This window comes from Dipodomys merriami, unplaced genomic scaffold, assembly GCF_024711535.1.
Source record: "Dipodomys merriami isolate MVZ:Mamm:240054 unplaced genomic scaffold, mDipMer1.0.p SCAF_100, whole genome shotgun sequence".
In the NCBI taxonomy this organism is placed as follows: domain Eukaryota; kingdom Metazoa; phylum Chordata; class Mammalia; order Rodentia; family Heteromyidae; genus Dipodomys; species Dipodomys merriami.
In genome coordinates, this window is record NW_027202272.1 from 753592 (window position 1) to 759591 (window position 6000).

Below are 6000 nucleotides of genomic sequence, written 5' to 3' on the forward strand. Positions count from 1 at the left end.
GTAGTTGAACAATGTTCTTAGCAGTTTTTACAGATGAAATGGAAATAGAGCAACCATGAACTCAAAAGGAATGTGCAAAAAAAGACAAAGGCACAAAGTAGAATGTGCCAAGGAAATGCTGAAGTATAATTTCAAATAATCTGCTCATGTGTGAGGGTGTGTTCAAAGCACAACTTCAGAAAATGTAGTTGGATATCTTGGGAGAAAAAACTACTTTAAACTATTCTGGGATAATTGTATAATTAGAAGCTCCTTAGTCTACCTCTAATCAGCCACAACATCATCAACTTAGGTACTATTTTCCAAGTGCAAAGTGAGAAAAAGAGGGCTCATCACAGTTAGTGTTCAGGTTGAAATAATGGCAATCACATACCTTTTCTTATGTCTTCATTTATTTAGGAGCATTAGAGTAGGAAAAAGCCAAGTAAACATTTTGCATGTACCTAAATTAAGTGCGACGTATTATATTGGTCTCTTTTTAACTTGGAAGTTATAGATTATGTCTTTTATACTCTAATTTGGGACAATGATCTGCTGTCAGTTCTTTTTTTCTCTTCCCCTTCTTTTGCACTTCCACTTACATAATTATTATTTAAAGAGACATACCTGAGCTTGCATTTCTAAATTCTTCAAAATTATCTCAACTACTTCATACTTCTGGCAACCTCCTATGTCTTTCTCAAGGGAATATTTTATCACTACCATTTTTATCCTATATGATATTAGATATCTTCCTGCCTAATTCAGTGCAAGATATAGATAGACTAATTCAGATATCTCAACACCTGCCACCATAAAATCCTGACTTAGAAATCATGGTTTTAGAATGTCTGGGGAAGTGGCATCTGTCATTTTTGAATGACCCTAAGTGATACTTACATGCAATCATGTTTTAAACCAATATGCCACTCAGTTGATGAACGAATTGACAAAATGTGGTATACACACACACACACACACACACACACACACACACACACACACACACACACACACACGCGCGCGCGCACACACACACACACGCACACACAAACACACACGGTGGAATTCTATGCTTCTAAGTCATAAGGAAATGGAAAGACTTGGAAATATCCTACTAAGTAAAATAAGCAAGACACAAAGAAATTCCATGGTTTCTCTCATTTGTAATAAGTAGGAAATGTCTAGGATAGTCCTAGCAGATGAGCCAAATGTCTCAATAGTTATGTATATATGACCATATAAGATAATGCTGAGCAAAATAAACTCCTAGATATGGAAACAGGTTTTTCTTTGAGGTTGTTGTTTTTGATGTACAATGTAATTTCTTTTTCTTTGTGTTTACCCCTATGGTTTATCCCCTACTATATTTGATTTTGGGATCCTGTGTATTGTATATACATATATCTTAATTTGGCAAGAGAAGAGGAACAACAAAATGGCGAGACAAAGGGCAAAAGACAAACCAGTGCAATAGCAATACTCACAAGACTTGTTGGAAATTTACATTACAACTTGTAAGGGGTATTAGGGTGAAGGAAAAGTATGAGAAAAATGAGGGAGGAGGTAAAAAGTTCAACATGCTATATATTTACTACCTTACAATTACTGCAACCACTTCTATATATCACCTTGACAATAAAATTAAATTAAAAAATAAGCTACATAAAATATAATTTCACTATATTGGTATAGTAAATATTCTATGTGGATTACCTTTTTAAAAAATGAACGCTATTTGTCTTCTAATTTGTATTAATTACCCCTTTCTTTATCAGATGGTCATCAACTTGAATGTTATCAAACTATACAAATTTTTCAGAATATATTTGCCATTATTTTGGAAAAAACACATTATTTTAGTATTGTCATACTAAAACAGAAAACAGTTCAATTCTATGGAAACTCCTAACTTTTAAAACTGACTAATTGTTAAGAGGACAGAATATATGTATTTTTCAACATTCCTGTAACTACTAACTACTCATTTTCAAATTCTGAACATGCCGAACCAGAGACATTCAAAAGAGTACCTGTTTACATTTTATTCTGCAATTGATGCAGTTTCCAGTGTGGGGGTACATATTTAAAAGTCAACAGAAAAAAATAGCCACATTCTGGTAGAAGATAAAACTATGAAGTATTTATAATAAATTCCTCAAGTGTAAACATACGTTCATCAGAGTAAGCTATTATTTCTATGACCATCAATCCTAAGTTTTTATGCTGTAAATTCATCCTAGCCCAACAGTTTCCAACTTGTAAGGTAGACCTTGAAATTCCCTAAATTCACATCAGGACTAGCTTATCATTATTGTGAAAAAATACTAAACTTCTGCTAATGTGATGCTCTTCCTATTGGGGAAAGAACATTACACTAAACTTTGCTGCATCATTTTCCCCCCAGTGGTATTCTTGAGATCAAAACACTTGCAAATATTATTTATAGCTATATTTTTATCTATCACAGATATTCAGGAGATCTGAATACCTGAATATGAAGATCTGAAGCTTATGGTTCAAAGCCCACACAGGCAGGAAGGTTCCTTAGATTCTTATCTCCAATAAACTGCTCACGAAAAGCCAGACACAAGTGGCACTGTTGTTCAATTGAAGAGCAGTAGCCTTGAGGAAAAACAGGCTCAGGGACAGTACCCAAGCCCAGAATTTAAACCCAAGGATAAAGCAAACAACAAAACCAAAATAAAAACAAACCCCAAACCTAGCATTTTTCTCATCATATACAGAGGTATGTAATTAAGGAAATTTCTTCCTGTGTTATATATAGGTAGAAGAAAAAGGATGTCACACAATTACTCTATACATACCATGGTGCACCAAACTCTCAAAAAATTCCTCTTTTTCTAAATTTATAAATTAATGTCATAAATTTGTTGGCAACTTTTTCTAGATTATTCACATTATCATGTTACACAGGAACTGTTGCAATTATCTATTAACTAAGTTCTAATTATACCTCACTTGACAGAATATTTTAGGCAAATAGAATGCCAGAATCATTTGTGAATTTGTGAATTAAATCTTCTATCCTATAGAATATGAAATACAATATGAAATAGAATATGAAATTACAAAAAATACAAACAAAAATATTTATTTTAAATCTAAATTCTAATTTGGACAGGTCTACAAAGTCCTACATTAGATGAACTTCGCTATTTCCCCAGGCTTAAGCTTTTTTTTTTTTAATTTAATTTAATTTAATTTAATTTTATTTGAGAACATACTGTACAGAGGGTTTACAATTACATGGGCAGGATAATGCATATATTTCTTACCAAGCATTGCAGCCTCCTCCTTTGTTTACCCTTCACCTCCCTTCCCAGCCTCCCCCCTCCCCCCCACCCAATCATACCCCCCTCCCCCCCACACACCGACATTTTAAAGCTGGTTTTGACATGACATTTTGTACTTCTCATTGTTGCAACAGGTCCACCTGAATCCTTAAACGACTTGTTTGTCCCCATCTCCTCCACATATTATACTGACCCCAGGCTTAAGCTTTTGTAATCCTTCACCATTTCTTTGGAATCCAACAGAATGATGCTTACTTTTTCAATTTTTTGGTTGGGAATCTTGAGCTCTTTAGCATCTAGGAATGTTCTGTAATGATGACAGCATTTAAAACACAACTGAGGATTACATATGAGTTGCATTTCAATAGGAAACTTGACTTCTTAAAACATAATGACAAAATTAGCCAAAACTTGCAACTGTATATTCCTTTCTTGTTTTTTTTATTCCTTTCTGGTTTTGTTTTATTGAGACAAAATTATATTACCTAGTCCAGGGAAGGTACCACTATGTAATTCCACTCTCTAATCTCCTGTCTTAGTCTGAGTGCTAGAATTCCAGGCTTGTATCTCATTGTCCTACCATACTTTGTTGGTTTATTTAATCTTGATATAGACTAGCATTTCTGAACTTCTCCGATAATATTTTTCAAAAGACTGATGGCTCAGAATGTTTATGTACTATTTTCTAACATTTGACACAGGATATGAACGTTTTCAGATGCACCTGCAGGGGTCTCTGATTCATTCCTCCATGGATCCAACCCCTTCAATAACGATTACTTGACTTTCTTACTATCTCTGTTCCCTAACTATGTAATATTCTCAAGCGTTTTGGGGGGAAATTTCACTTGAGGACTTTCTAAAATTAAAAAATTATCACTTGATTCTAGTCTTGGGACATATTTTTTTTATTATTTTCTAACATTTCTGCACATTCTGACAGTTGTTTTATATGTGTGTTTGCACATATAAGTGCCTTTGTGTATATGTGCATGTTTGTGGGTATATATATATATATATATATATATATTATATATATATATATAATATATATGATAACCTCAAGCTCTTATTCAGCAATCTTGCTTATAACTAGCATTCCATCACATGAGCCATTCTTCCAGTGCAGCTTTTGGCTGGTAATTATAAATAGTGTCTCAAAGACTGTTCTCCCAGGCTGGATGCAAGCTGAACTTCCCAGACTCCTTTACATTCTTAGTTTCTATTTTTCCAGGAGTACCAACTTTTAACTAGAAACATTTTTGTGAGTGCAAAAGCTGTAGCCCAGATTTTTAACTCGAGTTCATATAAAGATAGAGAAACATACACATTACATATACTGAGTGTACACTGTTAGAAATGTGATGTTAAGAGGGATGCTGGTGGCTCATGCGTATAATGCTAGCTACTCACGAGGCTGAGATCTGAGGATTGCAGTTCAAATCCAGCATGCGTAGGAAAGTTTCTGAGGCCCTTATCTCCAATTAACCAGCAGAAAACTGGAAGTAGCACTGTGTCTCAAGAGGTAGAACGCTAGCTTTGGACTGAAGAGTGGAGGCCCAGACTTCAAGCCCACAACCATCCAAAAAAAAAAAAAAAGAAAGAAAGAAAAATGGAAAAGAAATGTGATCTTAGCCACCAGTTCATTGCTAATATAATTCCTGTTTTCTCAACATAGCCTTTTTTTTCCAATTAAGTCCATGCTCTTATATCTGACTTACTTGGAACCAGAATTATTCTTCCATTCTACATTTTACAAATTTGCATGATTAGCTACCATGATTTAGAGTTAGTAGATGAAAGAGAGTGGCCTTATCCTTCATGTTTCATTAATAGTAATGCTTTCTCTATATCACTCCCATAGATCTAAATACTGGTTTTGGCTTTATTGTTTCAAAGTTGTGTTTTGCAGAGTCTTCTATAGTGTATTGGACCATTATATTTAAACACAGAACTTCTTTTTCTCCTATTATTCTCATTGTATCTCCTACTGTTAACTTACGTACACTAGGGAACTAATGAACAACACACACACTTACTAAAAAATGTTTCTGAGAATCTTCTTCCCACTTAAAATTGGTCTTAATTTACAGAGCATAGGAAATTTCAACTTAATGTACTCCAGGATAATTTCTTTCATGTTTTTTTTATTTTGAAAATGATGTACAGAGGGGTTAGAGTTACATAAGTAAGTTAATAAGTACATTATCTAATGAGCATTGTTACATCCTCTTTGTTTTTCCCCGTCATCTTTTTTTCTCTCCACCATCCAAACTCCCCCCTCCCATCCCCAAGTTTTAAAGTTCGTTTTCAACATAGTGTCTTGTTCATCTTGTTGTTACAATGGGTCATACTGTTTCCTTGTTTCAGCGTTTTATTTCCCTTCCCCTCCCCACATTAGAAAAATGTATATGTAAGGTGCAGGTTAACGACATCAAATACAGTGAAAACAGGGGTTACACCATGGAGGAAGAAAATAGAAGAGAAACAAAAAATCACATAGTACATTTAGTACATTAAAAACAATAACAAAAAAAAACCAAGTTGTGTTCCTATCTTGAGGTTCATTTTACTTAACATCATCTTATATGTCCATATGTACATGGATAATGTTTTATAAACCATGATAATTCCATATTTTCTCGTTACTAAGTTGTCTCTGAAACACGTGTTACCTTATGTCCAAAGATGTACTTGTGCTATT